The sequence below is a fragment of the Amblyomma mixtum genome, chromosome 6 (assembly GCF_055824585.1).
Source record: "Amblyomma mixtum isolate Tamu chromosome 6, ASM5582458v1, whole genome shotgun sequence".
NCBI lineage: Eukaryota > Metazoa > Arthropoda > Arachnida > Ixodida > Ixodidae > Amblyomma > Amblyomma mixtum.
In genome coordinates this window covers 36,987,186-37,008,588 of record NC_143017.1, presented here as the reverse complement: position 1 = coordinate 37,008,588, position 21,403 = coordinate 36,987,186, and the positions used below count along the sequence as shown (strand labels likewise).

At 43.5% G+C, this 21,403-nt stretch overlaps 1 protein-coding gene across 2 annotated transcripts in view; it reads left to right on the top strand.

Moving 5' to 3' along the window:
• Positions 1-21,114, top strand: part of LOC149338789 (uncharacterized) — a 199,095-nt gene extending 177,981 nt beyond the window's left edge. For both annotated transcript variants that reach the window (XR_016283761.1, XR_016283762.1), the window contains exons 4-5: positions 16,010-16,086; positions 20,473-21,114. The gene's annotated coding sequence lies outside the window, so the exon portion shown is untranslated. The remainder of the gene's footprint in view (positions 1-16,009; positions 16,087-20,472) is intronic.
• Positions 21,115-21,403: the final 289 nt, after the last annotated feature.

The window sequence follows — 21,403 nt, the reverse complement described above, 5'->3', positions numbered from 1 at the left end:
TGAAACGACATCGCGCGTCGTAGGGTGAATTGGAGGCTCCATATATCACCGTAGCGGATGAAATGACGAAAGGCGGGTGGCGCGATACTTATCGAAGCCTCATTTATTGTTAGTGTGCACGCTGAAAGGGGTACCATCAGTAACGTAAAGGTTTCACTCGTGTTTATGAGTTATTGATGAGGATACCCCAAGCGGCGCGTTATAAGCTAAATTACTGAATTTCATTGCCTTTCAATAAGAACTGTGCACCATGGAGCTCTCTTAAGATGTTCCTAACGTACAGTACGTGTAAGCTTTCTACGCTCTTGCATCCGCCCTATCCTCCTCCGCTCTTTTTATTAATACGAGAGCATATCTTTTATTACTTCGCTCGTTGTGTGAAAACCGAACTGTCTTCGGAAACCCCTGCAAGAAACGCGGCGCTCGAATCACGTCGTCACCACTCCCTGAATTGCCACCTCTGCTGTCCAGGAAAGAGATGGAAACATCCTTCTCGCACTGCTGAATGCGATTCTCCATCTCTGTGGGTCAAGTTGACTTCCGCGGTGAATGGAAACAGGTTTGGGGGTACTCGTCCACTTCCCTGGGGTGGCTATGCAATGTGCCTTCTGTCTCTTAACCAAGCGGACCGCACTCAAGATGGGAGGGGCTGGCCCTCTCCGCTTCAAGCACTGTGCGAGAGGCCGTTGTCCCAGCTGACTTGATGGGGCACATGTAAACAGTGCCGTGTCGCCTACATGAAATCCGCTAGGGAAGTCAATGCGCTACTGTAGTATTCATGCAAACATGGCTAGAGATTACACAAAAAGGAAAATCATCGCCGCCGACGTCAGTAGGCCTTCAGCTTTCGAAAAGTGAGGTTGCGGCGCTATGGAGTCTTCATCGTCCGAAGTTGAGTTGCTGGCGTTTACATCATCAGGTGAGACAGCAAAGCGTGGCCTGGGACTGAAGTTCACTGCCGACAAAGTAAAGTGCGAAACCATCGTTCGTGTACAGCGATCTGCCTTCGAGTCTACGCTGTGGCGCGTCTATGCTCGGAGTTGGAAACTTCAGTCAAGACGCATGTTCAGTGCCATCGTTCATCTGCATGATGTGTGCGGATCTCATCTTAAGATTGGCCTCTCTCATACATAGATTTAAGACTACGTGAGGCAGCGGTATCTACTTGGTTTTCAAGAGCATGCCATGCAGTGCGTACGAACGTTAAGTACTCTTCGACATACTTCTCTCATCACAAGGCCATGCTGCTGTGGATAATATTGGGCCCACATATGCCGTCGACGGAACGCACGGACGACGAGGACGAAGAAGATCCAATGAAGTTCAAGTGCCCATCGAACGACTGCTACGATATCCTCCCAGAATATGCGGCGGAGTTCGCGTACAAACCCTACGATGAAGTGTAGTGTCAACACCATGATACCTCTCGGAAAAGTACTGTCAACACTTACCTAAGTGGCGTCATCGAGAAAGAGCGCTTAACGCTATGTGGGTACAAAACTACTTTAATTAGAACACTGAGAATAATACTCTCATGAGAGATCGCAATAAAGCCAGTTTGTCGTCTTACGTTGTCGCAGCCTGATGACAGCATGATCACACTTGAAAACATGATGCAGCAGCACTAAACTCAGCAACATTAAGCAGAAACACAAAATCCACCGGCATAATGCTCTCACATTTATATATAAGAATTGAATATGTGAACCCAAGGTTTCTTTAGTGCTAAGCTACGCATGCGCTATTTGGTGTGAAAAAATATCTCACTTGAAAAGCCAGCCTAAGAGCTTCTTGTGCCCGAGAAAATACGTAATGACCGCGTCTCAGCGTCGCAGTGTTGCTGAGAGATTCGCTACCAGAGGCATTACCGTACATGATAAACAAAGAAAAAGCCAAAGCTGGAATTTTAGGCGTGGTGCTAAGCTGATTTATGCACCACCACTTCGATTAAAGATGGTCTTAACGCTCATTTATATCGGTACTGCAGTAAAAAATCGAGGGGACTTTTCAAATAATGACTGATATTGGAATGAAGAGACTTCGAAATGGTCGGGCACAAGCTGTCTAAGGCTGCTCTTATTTTGTCCCGACTGTGATCTTAAATGCCGAACCGCATTAACCCGATAATGCAATATGCAGTTTTTTTCTTTTGTGGTTAGGCTGTTTCTTGTTCTCGAGTACCACGTCATTTGCTAATACAAGAAAATTGTTCAAAATATTTTTAATTTTTAGCGATTTGAATATGACGAGCAAATCTTTGCGACACTTCATACCTACTATTCCGTTAAACTGTAATTTGAAGAACGTATAAAGGCAGTATTTTACAAAATAATTAATTTATAACAGACCGATTAACTTTAAAATGTAAGGAACTTGAAGTAGCTATCCGCTCAGTAGTCATATGGTTTATGCCTGAAATCCGAACAATATTAGGTCGCCAAATGCTGTGCTATGCCCTTCTACACTCATTCAACAATGTACTCGCCTTTGCCTATGTAGGGGTCTGAGGATGTATTGTTGCCATAATCATGTGCGAGAATTACACGATTCCTATGTAGGACACATATTGTATGATAATATTGTCACGTAATGGTGACTGCAGTCCGGAGAGCAAGGATACAACGAAAGTGGCTTCTAAACAAATATGTTTATTCGGGCTGACTTGCACCCACAAAAGACAGGATCGCTCAGCGGCGGCGTAGAAACAAGCGTGCTTGGCGGTCGTCGAACGGAATGCCGGCCGCACTCGGCCATGCTCTATTTAAAGCAGATAGCGATATTTTGAGATCAAGCTTGAAAAGTTACTGGAACAGTCTGGAGCAACAGAGAATCGGCTCCTCCTGGATGCGATCAATCGAGATAACTCTTTGCGCGTCTTGCATCACAAACAAAGCGATAAAGCATTGTGCCGGCAGCTTCGAAGAATGAACAAACATTACAAACATTTTCGGCAGTACTGTCAACTAACTCTGGGCTTCGCCAAAATCTGCCACATCTCTCTTCTGACTTATTTTCGGTGCACGCATCATCTCCATAATGTTAAATAAACAAACGCAACTGAAAAATCCGGCAACGAAGTTTTTATCAGCAGTCTGCGGAAAATGGCTGCCCAATATACTGCAGGGTAACTTTGCTTGCCCGACTCCTGCGAACATTTTGCGCAGTGCTTGCGAGCTGAAGACCAAGTTCAGTGTTTTTCTTAGGTGTACCAATAATGTAATTTCCCTAAAATAAGCATTGCGTAAAGGTAGAATTCTATCTGATTTCGCCAGGCCAGTCAAGGAATGTATTTAGGGCGACAGAAGCTTTTTCAAACTTCATGCTGTTCGAGTGTCAAGTGATTACCTGTCCATGTACGCACTAGGGACGGAAATTGAATTCGCAGTGTTTCCTTTTCCCCAAGCAGATTAATTTGAATATCGCGCGATTGAGAGCGTTTATGATGTGGCCCTCACGCTGTTTCCTTCTTTTTGCCCACGGCTATGGAATCTTGCGCTATGGAGCGAGAGAATTTCCTGGTGGTTTCAAGATGGCTTTTTTGGGATCTGGAATATGCGCATATTGAGAAAGAAAATCGTGGATTCGATTGAAGTTCCCTCGACCAGGGTTAATTTTCTCGTCGCGAAGGACCTTCTTGCTATGTTTAAGGTTTCTCTAAGTTTCTTTTCTGCGTTTCTGCTTATTTTTGTCTCCTCTGTATGCTTTGTGTTTAAGGAATATCTCTTCCTTATTTCTGCCTTCTCGTTTTGAGTTTATTTGAGCCTGAAAGGTTGGCTAACAATAATGTAGCAATAAGCGATGCTTTTGGAAATGTGTTGAGGGTTTTGAGGAATAGCAGAAGCCTTTGACTCCTTATTTCAAAGCGCAACAGAACGCATGTGTGATGAATGCCAGGACGAAAGAGATAGCAAAACACTGACAAAGTTGATATTTCCTAGTATACACTACTGAAAGAAAAGCGCACCGCTAAAATAAGATGGTCATTCTTGTATACTTGAAATCTATTCTTTTTCTCAAACATTCGAACATGAAATTGATTGCTTTTCATTTTTATCTTGAAATTTTTGCAGTCTTCCCGCATCTCCCGCAGGGTGTAAAATATCATAAATTCCTACTGATGCTCAGAAACTGGTTCATGGATTCCCAGGCATACACTGGGTAGCTGTTGTATTTAGCTACTCGCTACATCATTAGTTAGGAACATGTCATGGTACGGTTACCTCCCAATTGACTCCCCCTATTGCTTGTGGAGTAGGTCCCTTTAGCGCGTCTTATTTAACCAGTGCAGTTAATATTCTGTTTTAAAAATAATGTAATCATATCCCGTTCCGCGCCTAAAACGGCAGGCCAAACGCAAGAAAATTTAGACTGGAAAACTGCCAAAACTTCTCCACATCACCATGCTACATGCCGGTCGCCACTTGAAATGGCAGGCTCAAACGCAAGAGCAGTTAGCAGGAATAGTAACAAAACTTCTTCACAGCAACTTCTCGACATGCTTCGCTTTGTGGGGCACTAAATAAGTCGGGTTATTTTGTTCCTTTTTAATCCAAATGATTGAAAAATAATCATGACATGACATCGTCTCGATTCATAGACTGCCTGGCAAGAATGACGATTGGATTAGAAAACATTCCGTCAAAAATGCAGATGCAGACAGTCCGCGCTAGATGCCCACCAATCCTGAGCGGCCCACTGGTGGCCAAGGCTTGAATGGCCGGGTCCGATCTGACCAGCACGGCCTCCCATCGCACAACAGAAGGAATTCGTACTAGATCCTCCAGTGGAGGTTCTTCTTTACAATGCCATAGTATGTGGTCATACGTGGCTGTTTCACCACAGAACCTGCACTCGGGGATATAGTCATCCAGGTACATTTTTGATAAGAAAGGACCTCGTTTGGAGTCTCCTCCAGGTGGTCTCTTGTGTCTTATCCAACGTTTTGTCAGGTGGTGGAAATTTCTGTCTTTCCAATTGGTAATAAGTTGTAATATCATGAAAAGATGCCAGCGCCTCCTTGGAGTAATCCATGGATCCAGACGACCCACCGACTCGGTTGACGAAACCTCGAGCCATGTTGTGGGCCGCCTCGTTTCCCGGATTCCCCGAGTGAGCCGGCACCCATATCACCTCAATTTCCTTGTAAGGTTCCCTGGTCAGTTTCAGTATTCGCTGTGCCACATTCGAGATTCTGCCCCCCGCAAAACTACGGACGGCCAATTTGGAGTCCGAGAAGATCGTTTCCGATCAGTTCTAGCTATGGCTAGCGCCACAGCCGCCTCTTCCGCTGTTTCCGAAGATTTTGTAACTACCGACCCCGAGGCCCGCAGCCGCCGACGCGCGTCCACCACCGCCAGTGCGAACGCTCCGCGTGGTATGCATAGTGCCGCGTCTACATAGACAGCTCCTGCCTCTGTATCGTATTTATTGTGCAGAGCGAGTGCCCTAGCTTTCCGCCTTCCTTCGTGGTGGGAAGGGTGCATATTCTTTTGTAGTGGTTTGATCCTCAGTCCCTTCCTAATGAGTTTGGGTATCTGTGTTTTCGCGTCCGCGGGTGTAGGTTCCATAACACTCTGGAGGAGCTCAAGGAGGCCCATCCCACGATGCAAAAAAATTCAGGGGGCACTTTGACTGTCTAAAGTGGGTAGAGGCGGAAGCGTTTTCCGCACCACCTTCGCTGTTTCTGTGGCACCGGTGGCGTCACATATAATTGAGTACTAATTACTAAGTGATGACAAATCACTAATTAATGATTAATTACTGATTAATGCCTGAATACTAATTAACTGCTAAATTAATTACGCTTGAGCTTCGCCTTTAGGAGTGGAACGCGACAGCGCGTTGTAGCGCTGCCAGGGAGTCCACGGAACACCACCCGTTCAGCGCGAGCTTTGAACGCAACGCTTTTTGAGGAAAGGAAATGGCGCAGTAATTCTCTGTCATCTCGGTGGACACCTGAACCGCACCGTAGAGGAAGGGAGGAAGTGGGAGTGAAAGAAGATAGATAAAGAGGAGCCGGAATGAAGAAAATGAAAATTGTATTTGAGGAAAGGAAATTACGCAATAACTGTCTCACAAAATTCAGGGGGGCACTTTTTTGACCTAAAGTGTAGTCACTGATACCCGTAAGAGTGGAACGCGACAGCGTCTTGCAACGCTGCCAAGGAGTCCATAGAACGCCATCGCCCATTCGGTTCTACGCCTCGCTCGTCAGTAAATTGGTTTTTGAGGAAAGGAAATGTATCTGTGTGTCATTTGTCGGTGGACACCTAAACCTCGCGGGAAGAGAATGGAGGAGGATGAGAGTGAGTGAAGACACCGTATTCACTAGACGCGCCTTTGTTCATTCCAAACCATCGAGCTGGCATGGCCGAGTGGATAGCATGCTCGTCTCTCACGCCGAAGACCGGGGTTCGATTCCTGAGCTCGACCAATTTCTTAATCGGTTTTATTTATTTATATGGCCTGACTAGTACAGCTAATTAGGCTAATTGGGTAACTAAGCAATTAACTAATCTCAGTCCCACTTCAATTGGTTGCATGGTTACTAGGCAAAGTACAATTGGCCCCGTTTGAAATTCGCGCACTGTGACGTCACGACCGTTTCCACCAATTGAAAAGCGTGACATTTTCTGTCGACAACTGCTGCTTACAACGATGAGACATTAAAGGCTTCCGCCTTAATAGAAAGACTTAAGCGCACCAAGGCAGGCAGAACCATACTAGAGCGCCAAGGCATAGGCAAGAATGACGAAACCCCTGGCATAATCGCTCTCGTCTGCCTCCAAGAATTGAGGGACCAATGGCTGCCCGAAAAGTACGCCCTGTGGCGTTCTATTAGGGATCACTTTATCACTAAAAACAAGACTTAGCGTGCTCGCGTTCTTCTTTTTGTCGCTAAAGCTTGGGCAAAGCGGTCTAACAATGCGTTCACATGGCACTGGAATGAACGGGTACTTATCATAATGAAAGAAGGAGATACGGCCTGGGTCATTCGCTGTGAAGCCAATCTTGCTTCTATCACTCTGTGACAGTTCTTGCCGTTATCACTCTGTAATAGTGGTCAGCAAAGCATTGTTATAATCTAGTTCGTCCACGTAGAGTTTATTCATTGTCCTGAACTGAACAACAGCTTCTCGGCTTTACAAGTGAATATTCGATCTGTTCACAATAAATGTGACAATTTTGCTTATTTTATTCAAAACCTGTAGCGCATGTTTGATGTGATTGTATTAACTGAGACCTGGGCTGACAAGAGCTTGCTTAACCTCAATGGTTATCTACTCATTAACTCAGAGGGTCACGAAGAGGCGGCGTGGCTATTTGCGTGAAAAATCATGGTTAGGCTGACTTGATGCCTGCATTTCCTGTCGTGTCTTCTGAATGCAAAGTGCTAAGAGTGAAGTTTTTAGATAGCATTCTTTTTGAAATTGAAATTTCAAGTTCTTTAATAGTTATCTTGAACCTTGTAGTACTGAAAGGTATCCCGTTGTTATTAGCGGTGATTTCAATATTATAGTTCTGGAGACTTCAAGCATTAATACTGATTTTCAACAAACAATTTCTTCGAACGGGTTTTTAAACATAATCACAACATCTAATAGAATTACGTCCAAAACTTCTAGCCTTCTTGATCTCATAATTGTATACATTGCTTCTCTTTGGCTTGCGCTGGAACAAATGCTTGTGATCTTAGTGATCCCTGTGCTATGTTTGCTTGTATGCCTCTTCCTTAGCCAGCTGCTAGCATGCGTGTGAAGTGTTTTCAATCAATGTATTAATAAAGAAAACTTATCCCGCTTTCGAACATTAGTAGAAATCACTTCGTGGGGGTCAGTTCTTGATTGCCTTAGACCTGATGAGTGTTATGACCTTTCATAAACAGGTTAAAACCTCTGGAGAAAAACGTTTTTTCTTTGAATATAAAAGCTAAAAACGGTACATTCCGAAAGACATGGGTTAATTCTCTCCAATCTAAGATTGGAAACCATAAAAATAATCTTTTCAAGCGTTTTCTGTGCACCCGTGCGCCTGTATACCTGGCTGCTTTGAAACGGCATTGCAATAGTTTAAAGAATGAATTCCGAAAGGTAGAACAAGGATTACAAAAACACTTACATGAAAACAATAAAGATAATCCCAGAACATTCCGGAAATTTTGTAACGATGTATTTATAAAAAGCAGGGTGCAACAAACGAGGGAGGACTTGAAACTTTCAGCAAGCCTTCATCTGGTTTTTCTCTTGCGAACGAATTCAATAAATTTCCGCTGGCTGCATTCCAACAGGAAGTTCAGATGAAGCCCTTGGTTTATTGACCAACCGCACTACAAACTCCACCACCTTCTATGCAATAGACTCTGAGGAAGTGCTTTCCATTTTCATGAACCTGAAATTATCTCTTTCTGTTGATCATGACGACCTTCAAATAAGAGCGAGGAAAATCCTGGGAGGCATCATTGCGCGTCATCAGACAACATTGGCGCATATTTTCCACTTCTAAATATCTTGTGCCACTTTTCCCACAAGAATGAAAAATGCAAAGGTCTCAGTCATGTTTAAGGGAGGAGACAATAATAAAATATCTAACCAGCGACCAATCTGCGTTTTAATAATTTTTCAAAAGCGCTTGAGCAATTTATAAAGAAAAGAACTTAAAACTTCTTCAATAAGCACTCTTAGTAACTGATAGCAAGTTTTCTTTTTTCTTAATAGATTATCCCCAGAGTCTGCTCTACTGTTGCAAAAATTGTTTCAGAGGGTATTGAATGCAAAAATATAACACCATAGGTGCATTCATAGACTTTGGTAAAGAGTTTGTTCCACTAAATCTTGAAACATTGCTTCATAAACTAAAATGGTTCGGTATCCGCGGCTCTTGTCTTAAACTTTTTTTCGCTCCTATCTAGGCCAGCTTAAACAGGCTCTCTTTATAGATGGTAACCAGTCTGTTTTAAAACCTTTTCTGTTCGGAGTTCCCCAGGGTAGCCTTCTATGTCCGTTTCTTTTATAGCTCAGAATAATGATATAGTTCAAATCGCTGCTGATGTTAGATATATTCTGTTTGGTGATGACAGTAGCTTTTTTCCTTACTGACCTAACACAGATAATTTATTAAAAAGTGAAAGCAGTGTTCTTGAGTCTTCAAACAGTGTGTTATCAATACAAAGAAATCTTAATTATTTTTTCGATCTTTCCACATTAATGTAACTCTATCAGCGCTCTTTTTAATTTATTTATTTATTTATTTGTGGTACCCTCAGGGTACAAAGTACATTTCAGAGGGGAAGGGCAGTTGATAACAAGAAAAATAAACAAAGCACAATTCATACCAAACTATAGAACAACTGAGGCAGGATAAAAAGAAGTGAGCAAAATTAACACGGAACAGATTAATAAAATAGTTTAAGAACAATACTAGTACGTGGAGAACACAACATTACAATAAAATACAAAAGCGATCATTATGTAATCAGAGTGGTAAATATTCTTCTAAATTGAGTTGAATCAGTGATGCTAGTTAATGATGCGGGTAGGGAATTCCATTCTTTAGAGGTTAGGCCGCCGCGGTGGCTGAGCGGTTATGGTGCTCGGCTGCTGACCCGAAAGACACGGGTTCGATCCCGGCCCCGGCGGCTAGAATTTCTCCTTCGTCGAAATTCTAGAGGCCCGTGTACTGTGCGATGTCAGTGCACGTTAAAGAACCCCAGGTGGTCGAAATTTCCGGAGCCCTCCACTACGGTGTCTCTCATAGCCTTAGTCGCTTTGGGACGTTAAACCCCATAAACCTAGACCTAAACCTCTTTAGAGGTTAGCGGAAAATATGATTGCGCATATGTCACTGTGATACAATGAGGCACTGTGACCTTGTGTGGATGATCACGACGGTGAGAAATGAACGGTGCTGGTTGAATCCATCGAGAGCGAAGTTGAAAATTGGAGTAGAAAATCTTATGGTATAGGCAGATGCGGAAGTGCTTACGGCGGGTAGCTAGGGGCAGGAGGTTTAAAGACCTTTCAATTTGGGTGACGCTAGATGTACGATGGTAATTGCCTAAAATGAATCTAGTTGCACGATTCTGGACAGTTTCCAGAACCTGTGTCAGTACGACCTGTCCAGGGTCCCATATGGATGAAGCGTATTCCATTTGCGGTCGTACGTAGGTCGTGTATAATAATGATGTTAACGAAGATGGAGGAAGTGTAAAATTTCTTCGAAGATAACCAAGCGTTTTGTTTGCTTTAGATGCTGTATGTTCGATATGAAGTTTCCAGGACAGGGTGTTAGTTATATGTATGCCAAGATACCGGTACGATCGTACGCTTTCAAGGGGATGACTGTGAAGAAAATAAGGAGGACAAGTAGTATTTGAACGTGAAACTCTCATAGATTTGCATTTTTTAATATTTAGTTCCATTTTACAATTATGACACCAGTCTAGTATGTTATTAAGATCGACTTGGAGAGAGCGAATACCGAAATCGTTAGTTATTTTACGGTAAATCACGCAGTCGTCGGCAAACAATCAAATCCTAGAGTTAACAGTAGCAGGCAGATCATTAATATAAATCAGGAACAGCAAAGGGCCAAGGACAGATCCTTGAGGAACCCCAGAACCAACTGGCACGGTAGAAGAATTAGTGTCATTAGCATGCACAAACTGAAGGCGAGAAAAAAGAAACGCGCGAATCCAGTTCAGAACAGAAAGGTCAATATTTAGAATGCTGAGTTTATATAGAAGTAATGAATGGTTAACTTTATCGAATGCTTTAGCGAAGTCGTGAAATATGCAGCCTGTGGAAAACGCGGAGTCTAAGTAGAAGAACAGATCATTAGTAAAGTAAAGTAATTGAGTTTCACAGGAGAAACCTTTCCGAAAGCCATGCTGAGTCAGAGAAAAGAAGCTATTATCTTCAAGAAAATTAACAAGGTGAGTGAAAATTATATGTTACATTATTTTGCATGGTATTGATGTGAGAGAGATGGGTCGATAGTTAGACGGGTTCTGTTTGTCACCGGCTTTATGTACAGGTATGACCTTAGCAGTTTTCCAGTCCTCGGGTAGTACGCCATCATGGTACGACTGTGAGAATATGCTTTCCAAAATGATAGAGGTATATTCAACAGTATTCCGAAGAAATTTGCTATTAATGCTATCAATTCCGCTAGAAGATGTTTGTTTTAAATTATTAATGATCCGTATAATGCCATGAGAGTCAAACACAATTGGATCCATACAGTAGTAGTTACACGATTGGAGTTTGGGATGGTGGCGATCAACGGATGAGGAAGAAAATGACTGGACAAAAGAGTCATTTAGTGAAGTGGCACAAAGATGGTCCGGAATGGGATTTCCAGTTGCTGAAAGTAATGACACTTTGTCGTTAGTGCTAGGTTTTAACATTATAAAAAAATATCGACAGCTATAAATCATTGGGCGGCATCTTTGATGCACAAACGAAGCAAGCAGTACACATATTCTGAGGAGAGTGTCAGTCTATTGGTATAGTTTGCAGATGTCGCTCAGAATTTGCTCCAAATCTAAATTTTATAACCTACTATGCAATATTACAACATAATGTCAACTATTTTCTGTTGGCCTTGGCCACAAGATCAACGCTAATAATATTTTATTAAAAATGCTTCTAACGAAAGCGGATAGACTAATTGCCGGAGCAAGTTACACAACTCATACAGGTATTTTTTCCTTCAATACAAGATTAATTCTATCAATGTCGTATTCGACTACCGGCCAGTATATTATCTTAGGTTCTCTTCTCCCACAACAACAAATTTTCTCATGTGCGTTGCTAAATTAAAACAAAAATAGAAATATCTTCTCATAGGATGCACTGATAAATGGGTCCTGCAATGCATTCGAAAAACTATGGAAGATATGCGCTGGAGCTCTCCTTGCCTCATTTCTTAACAAATCAACCTCAAGGGATATATGATGTCTTTACCTTTCAGGGCATCAGAGTTACATTTTCTTAGTAGAATCGAGTAACTTGAAGTGTTGGTCTACTCTTGTTTGGCGGTAGTTCAATTTTCTTTTTCCGCCTGTTTTTTTTTCGGTTCTATATATGTTAATTACCTTGTAAACTGTGAGGCCGGCCTGCTTGCGAACTGCTCTGTGCGCCACCTTAATATTTGCGTTGCTTCTGTACGGGGTCACAGATACTTTCAACCTACACTGTTGTAGCTTCTCGTCCGAGGTTCATTTCCTTTCAAGTTGAAAAGAAGCTTCATTCATGCTTTTCAGCCTGACTACGCCCACAGTAGGGCAAAAGCGTCTCCCATGTCCCTTAATTAACCCTTTGCAAGCTGCGGCCACTCTATCCTCACAAACTTCTTAATCTCATCCGCCCACCTAACATTCTGCCGGCCCCTGCTAAGCTTGCCTTCTCTTGCAATACACTTCATTATCCTTAAGGACCAGCGGTTATCTCGCCTTCGCATTGCATCGTCTGCCCAAGCCCACTTATTCATCTTGATTGCGACTAGAATGTCATTAACCCCGTTTGTTCGCTCACCGGCTGCGCCGGCTTCCGGTCTCCTAACTTTACAGCTATCATTTTTCTTTTCATAGCTCGCTGCGTTGTCCATGACTTCAGCTGAAACTTCCTCGTTAGCCTTCACGTTTCTCCCCGTAGGTTAGTACCTGTAAGAGACAGCTGTTGTATACTTTTCTCTACAAGGATATTGGTAAACTACGCTATAAATTATCTTAAAGCCTGTCTGATATACTCCACATTATTATTAGTCTTCCATTTTTTTCTCTGTCGTGATCCAGATCAGCGGCCACTGCCTGCCCTAAGCAGAAGTATTGCTTACCACTTCCAGCATATCGCTACCAATTGTGAACTGCTGATTGCTTGCAAAACTATTGAAGATTACTTTGGTGGTCTGCCTTCTATTTTTAAACATCGTTCTGCTCTGCCTGTATAACGCATACGTCATGGTTTGCAGTTATGTCATCAACGAATCGCAGTTCACTTAGGTATTGTCCATTAACTCTTACGGCCACCTGTTCCGAGCCCAGGCATCGGAACACCTCCTGTAAACAGGCAGTGAATAACATAGGCGAGATCGTGTGAACCTGCGTGACACTTTTTCTGATTCGAATTTTATTGCTGACATTATAAAGTACTGCGGTAGCTGTGCAGTCATTATAGATACCTTTTAGTATTCTCACATAAGACTCTGCTACACCCAGATTCCACAATGCCTTCATGACTGCTGAGGTTTTCACTGAGTGAAATGCTTTCTCGTAATTAATGAACGCTATATATAGGTTATACCCTGGTTAAACCCTGTGCATTTCTCTATCACCTCATTGATTGTGTGAACATGGTCTATTGTCGAGTATCATTTACGAAAGCCTGCCCGATCATCTGGTTGATTGAAGTCTAAGGTTGCCCTAATTGTATTAGGGATTATTCAGTAAATATCTCGTAGGCAATGGCTGTGAGGCGATCAGTCTGTAATTTTTCTTGTCCTTCAGGTCTCCTCGCTTATGAATTAGGATAATTTGAGCGTTCTTCTAAGCTTCTGGAATGGTCTACGCTATAAGGCACTGCGTATATAGGATGGCTCGGTTCTCTAGCGCAATCTCTCCTCCGTCCTTCAACAGATATTCTGCTTCCTGATCCTCATCAGCTACTTTCCTCCTTTTCATTGCTCCTAAAGCTTTCTGTACTTCCTCTTTCATTGCTGGTGGGATGTCGCATTGCTATGCTTACTGCCTCTCTGATTAACGTTCTCATAACACTCGCAACTATATAGATTGTTCTAGAGCTCTTCGGCTATTTTAACTATCTTATTCATATCGATAATGACGTTTCCTTCTTTGTCACTGCATAAACCTGGTTTTCATCTCTGTCTGGTTGATTCTTCGACACTTTTTGGCCACGTCCGCTCTTTCCAGCATGCTCGAATCTCTCCATGATGAGCTTCCATATTTCCGCTACCTTACGCTTATTTATTAGCTTTGATAAGTGTGCCAGTTCTATTCTGTCCATGCGGTTAGACGCTTTCATGCGTTTGAGCTTGCCGGTATCCTATCGTACCATCCTACCGCCTACTTGTACTGCGCACTCCTTAATGATAATTTTGAGATTATAGTTCCTTGTTTGAAAAGTAGGATCGTCTTCCCTATTAAAGGCGGATATCTGCGCTGGAGCAATGTCCTTATTTCTTCTAGTTTTCTCCTTACCGCTAACTCGTTTTTGGGCTTCCGCTTCACTGGTTTCTTCCGTTCCCTCTTCAAGTCTATGCTAATTCGATACCTTATTATTTTTCGATCTCTACAACGCGCCTTTCCGAGGACCTCCACGTTCTGCACGATACTGGGATGAGCGAATAGTGCGAAGTCCAGTTCGTTTTTAGTCTCACCGTTCGGGCTCTTCCACGTCCACTTCCCGTTCTCTCATTTCTGGAAGAAGCTATTCATGATCCGTACATTATTTCCTCTGCGAATTCTGCTAATAACTCCACCCTGCTATTCATGGAACCTATTCCATAGTCGCTTACCGCCGGGTCTCCGGCCTGCTTCTTGCCTACCTTCGCATTGAAGTCGCCCATCAGTACTGCGTACCCTGAATTTACTTTGTTCATTGCCGATTGCACACCCTCATGAAAGCTTTCAGCAATCTTGTCATCATGGCTGGATGTAGGCGTGTAGTCCTGCATCACCTCAAGGTTGTGCCTTTTATTAAGCCGAATTACGATAGCTGCCAGCCTCTCGTTAACACCATATAACTGCTCTATGTTTCCAGCAATATCACGATTGATGGGGATCCTTACACCCAGTTCTCGTCTGTTAGCTGCCCGATGATAGCAATGTACGTGCCCACCACTTAGTTCTGTATACACCTCATCTGCTCCCCAAACCTCGCTAAGCCCTTTGATATTCCACTTAATGCCCGCTAATTCTTCGAATAGCCCAGGTAGGCTAGGTCACTGGATAAGGTTGCAGCGTTACGCGTTGCCGGGCTCAGTTTCCAATGAAGGCAATGGTTGGAAATAACAGAATTCAGAAAAAACAGCGTGGCAGAGGCGATGCTTCTGAAACATAATATGAAATGTTTTAGGCCTTTGGTATATAGGACGGGAAAAGCGATTCTTTGCTTTGCAAAGGAGTGGGCCGTTGCCAGAGTGCTTTGCCTGGTTTAGGAAACAGAAGCGGAAAATAACGGCCGACATTACATTTCTTGTGGAAGAGAATGCTTTAACAAGTGAGCTCCAATTTCTTGAGCGGACAGATTCGTTGCGCTGTCTTTGCGTTGTGACACTAACTAGCCCTTAGGTCAGACATTTGTGCCACCCTCTTGACTGAGCTGCTGCCACTAGTGCCACAGCGCGAGGAGGCTGGCAGTTTAACACATGACAGAAGATAGCGGATTGGCGTGTTTTCCGATTTTCTGAAATAATTTGGAATGTTTTCTTATTGTTCAAACGAGGTAGAAACTTTCATCAAGTGCCACCAGGAGCAAGGTTTAAACCGGCCACGCGTCCAAGTCTCTTCTGGTCTTCTGTGTTCAAGCGGATGAGCAGAACCTGTCATGCATTCTAAGCTGAATTGGCAGATGCAAGTGTCCGCGTGCTCTTGCGTTTTAAGTTAAAATTTGTGAATACCGCGAATTCCAAAGCTTAATACAACAACATCAACATGAACGTAACTGCAGCGCGAAAACATGAAAAACCAGGTATGGAAGCAAACCCTGTTGACACTGACAAACGCTGCTTTTTTTTAGCGTTCCTCCAGTGTCTGTTCGTGTCTTGATTGTATTCTTCTCTGTGTGGTTGTATTTTTCTGCGCTGAAGTTACGTTTAAATTGAGCAAAAACCTCCTTTTACTGAATGGTTGCAAATTTACCACACGGGGTGTAAAGCTGCTAGTATGCTAATAGTTTACAAACAAATGCCGATAAAATTTAATCTGTTAGTGACACCGTGAATTTGTACCCCGTTCTGGGCATAAGTATGGTAATTTTTCCCCTTTCTCTAGGCTGCGCACCGACAGACGGACGCCAGGGACGCGGGTACAGGCGGGACGCCCATCACTGCTACTGCATTATAAATCCGGTAAGCTGGTCCTAGGCGGTCCACCTGAGGACGTAATGCGTTCCACAAGCCATACCCAACAATTCTCACTATATCCGAAAATCACCCGAGGGCACTCTGCGTTTTTTTTATTAACGTGTTTGCTATCGTGAAAAGCTTCTCCTGTTAGTTTCAGTACCAATCCTAACTGTTCCATGTGACGGATGGAACCACTCAGCCGCCGCGGCCTGTCGATGGCTATGATGCTCGGCTGCTGACCCGAAGGATGTGCGTACGGCCCCGGCTACGGAATTCGCATATGTAGGTGAAATGCTAGAGGCCTGGGTACTGTGCGATGTCAGTGCACGCTTTGTCAGTTCACGTGCACTAAAGTCTCAGAGTACAGGCTTGAATGAACTCAAGCAGTTGCATCTTCGATGCCACAATAAAATTAGTATAAACAGGCACCTTTACAACGCGCCAGTTACTCGGAGGAGAATGCGAAGTGATTGCAGTAAATTGAAAGAATATAGCTGAAAAACAGATGTCCTCAAAAAATCTTTCTTCCTTAAAACTGTCAGTGATTGGAAGGCACTTCCTACGGAAACTGCGGAATTTCCGACTGTAGAGTCTTCTGTTGCAAAGTAGAAGCAGCAGTCTTGATGATTTTACGCATGATGCTGCTGCTTTGCTCTTCGTGTTTCGCGTGCTTGTGGTTTGGCGTGTCTGCTTTTCTTAAGCTTTTATTTTTGTTCTCATTTTCTTTTTGACTGTCTGGCTGCCTCAGTTGGTGTGGGAAAAGTGTGCGTATGTGCAGAACATTCAGCCCACTTTTTTCGTTACATGCCTCTGCTCAGGTGGGCTTATCATGTCTGCTTATCTCTTTTATTCACGTCTTGCCGCGCTCTTTCATGCTGTGCATTTTTTTCTTCTATTATGTATGTCCCGCTCCTGACTAAGGCCTTCTAGAAGGCTTACAGTAAATCTGAAATGAATAATAAGCAAATACCTTTTTTCCTTCGTCACTCTCGGAATCTCGGTGTATTTGGCAGTTAACATAATGGCCTCAATACCGCCTCCATAAACTGCGTCCTTTCTTTTGGTTTAACTTATTATATCGCACAAGTCGGCGCTAGATTGAGAAGAAAGTTGGCACAGAAAGGTGACATAGGAGGAATGTGACGTCATCAGATGGAAAATAACTACATCCACAGGCTGTTCGGACACTCTTCGGAAGGCATACCAGTTTGAAAGCTTCGCTACTTAAGAGCAGGATGGGAACAAGCTTTTGCATTATTTATTGGAATTCATTGCAGAACTTTCAGGGTCCCTCTTATCTGGCGCGTGCGCCCGGCAACGTAAAATATTGTTACGGCTATAATCTTTATAGCCGGGGTGTTCTAGCTGGTTCAACAGGCCAGCGGCGAGAGGTTCGATCGGCGAGCGGGAATCAGCGTCCAGCGGGGCACAACACTCTCAACCTCTTCTTCTTTTGTTCTCCGGCCTTGCCCTTCCTGCGTTTCTCCAATCCCGTAACAATATTTTAAGAACAATTCTTTAACACAACGGTCATCATGGAAGTCTATGCCAGATTCCTACGATAAGGATGGTTTTAAGTTCCTCTCGTCGCTGTATCGTAACCTACAGCGGAGACTGCAGCTTGCGTTGAACCCATCAAGTCTGCAGTCTATGTTACAGGCTTGTATTGTTATATCAATGACTTCTGCAAGAAAAGCAAATTAACGCATACGCACTTAACTTCAGAAAATGGAAATATTATAAGTATTTTATTATATATAATGCTTATTTCATTCCATGATTCAGAATTATCCTTTTACTGAGGACAATGCTTTTCTCAACACCACATTCTGAGCCGTTCTTCTTTATAAGACACTCGGGAAATGCACTACATATTAATATTGAGTATGGTAAAGCGTGAAACAGTTGTCATTCTGCGTAATCACAACGTAGGCAATACGGATTAATCACAGCGCAGTCGAAGCGGCCGAATCTGCTCCCTGCATCGAGAGAAGACTGCTGGCTATTTTTTGTGCGCACGAAATGCAAAAAAAACTGAACACGCAAAACGCAACGTTTGCACAAGATGTGTACTGAGACTCTTGAAACTCCGCTAGCGAGCATAACGTTTTTTACAATAGATTGGCTTCACACAGCCTAGTGCGCATGCACGCGTTTACCGGAAGTAGCCAGCCGCCATGTTGGTTGTAGTCCTTCGTGGAGTCCTCTGCACGACAGATCGCTTTACTTTGCACCTTTATTGGCATTATACCCGGTCGCAGTCGCTTTCCTCCGTTTCATTTATTGTGTTGAACTAAACGAGACAGAGGCGGCGCAACAAAGTTTCGAGCGGGGCAACGCTATTAGCAGCAGGAGAAGGGCTAAGTGGGTGTTCAGTTCCTGCATGAAGTTGAACGACAACTCCAAGCTTGTTTGTGAACATGTTGCAATGACGATGAAAACGCGCTTGACCGTCACTTTCGTTCATTTTGCCAGTAGAACATTTCAACGCGTAGCGATGCACGCGTTTTAACGTCTTCAGAGAGTTTTTACATTCCTTGCCACCTAATTTTGAAGTTCATTATTTGCTGTATACATCTATGCATTCGCTACAGATGTGTCACATTGCGTTTGCTGTCTTTATTTTTTCATCATGGTCCTTGTTCAAAACTAGCCATGCGGTAGTTTATTTTATTCATGTGAACACGTAAATGTACTCATTGCGTGCTTGGCTGGTCCCCAGCGGGAAAGCTGAGAGGTACTAGTGAACAATGCCGTTTTTTAAATGGAGTTGTGACAAGTGCTTGTCTTCAGTACAAAATACGAAAAGGAGATGTCATTCGGGGAGGTTTGAGGGCGCCGAATTAGAGTTGAATGGCTTTTAATTTCGTGACCAATAGAAGCATTGTGATTGTTTCAATGCTAATTACTTTTTGACTTGGGGTAATATAATTTTTTGCTGCCAGGGTGGCTTCCATAAGACACTCTCGCTAATTTCTTAGTGCAAGTCTGCACATGTCTGATCGGTGAACACTATATGGTCTTTCTTTTTTCAAAAAAAATCTCTGCAAAAATGAGGGTGATATTCCGGCATGCAAGGCGTGTGGCTGAAATGCCAATATTACGTATGCTCAACTGCCAATGCGCAACAGAGCATCCGGAATCATTCAACATTTCTACGGTTTTATACGTTTTATAGCTTCGCTTTCTCATTCCATGAAATAGAGAAAGCCCTATCGCTTGTACGGTAGCTCGAGGTGTCAGGAGTAAATACGCGCATCAAACATACATTGTGAATTCCGGAATATCACAATAAAACTTAGCAGACGTGTTCACTTACAACCTTAAATCGGGCAGAAATCACTGCAAATAGGGCTTGACGACGCAGCACGAAGGTAAGCTCGATCACCTTCTTTTTGCCAATTTAATAGACAGCCTCAAAGCTGACCGGCGCGTAAAAGGCATTTCAGACAACTTCAGACCTTGCAAATTTGCCATTCGTCAATGTCCACTGATGAAAAGGGACAAGGTAGAACAGTGCTTCTTGAGCTAGCTCTCAAAAACAGCACCTACGCTATGTCTTAGGGATCTTTTCTCTTCGAGGAAATAAAAATCCTCCACCCTCTGCTTCGCACAATTGTCGGAGCCCATGACACCACTCAGTCGAACTCACTTGTTCCACAAATCTAGTATTCATGCGGAGAAACATCGTGTGGCGACGCAAACAGGACTGCTTCTCGAGCGTGCGCCACGCAGCGCGCTGACGCGGCCACCGGCCGGCGTATCACACCTCCCGGAGTGCATCGCGGCGGAAGTGGTGTAGTGCAACTGCTAGTGAAATCGGTCTATTAAAGCTTAAAGTTAGTGCACAAAAACGAGGTGTGCTACATGTACGAGACTAACCATATATGGAATACCGATCATGGCAACCAGCATTTAACATAGCCATCTTGAAGATGCTTGTACCAGATTCCTGGCTGGTACAAACATCTGATTTGAAGCCGCGATCAATAATTTTCCATTGCAGGAAAGAAGAGCTTTATGCGGAAACACAGCAGCGGATACTTTTGACGCCTGATTTATGGGGGCTGCTGCAACCATCGTCACTCTGACTAGGGCTGAGCTTTGTTATCCTCAACGTTCCGGGCAGCCGATTGCTAGCCTAGTTTGCGAGAATGGAATTCGTAAGTTGCCATATCACGAACGGAAGTTTTTATTTCCTAATAAGCATCCCCTTACACAAAAGAGATCGTATGCCTGAGCCTGAGCTCGCGTTGCAGACCCTCGGCGGAGCAAAACGAAATGTTTTCTACGGAGGCCACACCAGAAAAATCAATGCTGTGCGTTTGATGAATTTTATCCAGTGGCCACTCTGCGTTTGAAATCTCTTAATCTTTTTCTTTGTTTCAGGACAACGACCCTGTCCGGGGGTCACTGCCTTGCCCAACATGCCGCTTAAGAATGCCAAGCAGAACACGTTATTTGCAAAGCGTATTACTTGACTCAAGCTTTGATACGCGTTAACATATCACGTCGCAACTAGGTCGATACGTTCTTCGTACTCTCTTCCATGGGGCGCTATGAACGTTATGCTTTTTTTGTCAGCAAACTAAATATGAGGTATATTCAAGCTGGCGTGAAATGCCGCTTTCGAGCTATTCAAAAAGCGGTGAGTAGGTGGATCAGCTTTGGAACCAGTTCGAGAGTAGAACGTTTACGGAGCCCTAATCCATGTGTTGCATCGCAGCTGCCATATTCTCTAGGAGATAATAAGGAAGAAATTACATATAAGCAAATACATTGAAAGGTTAATCTCAGCAACTAGACTGCAATCTTAATTAAAGCGCTCCGCTGGCAAAATATAAGGCCCCTCGAAGTTACTCCGACAGCGTGAAACGAGTTCCTATAAAACAGAGAAATATGCGACTTTGTTTCTGGCCCTCTTTTTGTCGTTGATGGCTAGAATTGCTTTCGTTAGACCGCACACACTGTTGTGCTATTTTCATTTTATGCATGACTTAAAAAAAGGGGGCGCTTCTTTTTAGCGACAAAAAAAAACTGGACCCAATTGTATCGGTAGTCGTTGTTTGCAACAAGTTTTATTTTGAAAGAATAAAACACTGCTGCCTTTGTTCTCTGCTGTCGCTCTCTTTTGACTCGATGAAGAAGGCTTCGGCACGATGATTAGCCGGCTTCTTGACATTACAAGGTCGTTTCACTGAACGGGCAATAAAGGAGAAGACGACGGTGTTTACGGAAAGGATATTTCGGAGAAGTTTCGAGAAGAGGCCGCTGATATCCATGAACGCTCGAAACGAATGAAATTTCATTCACTTTTGCT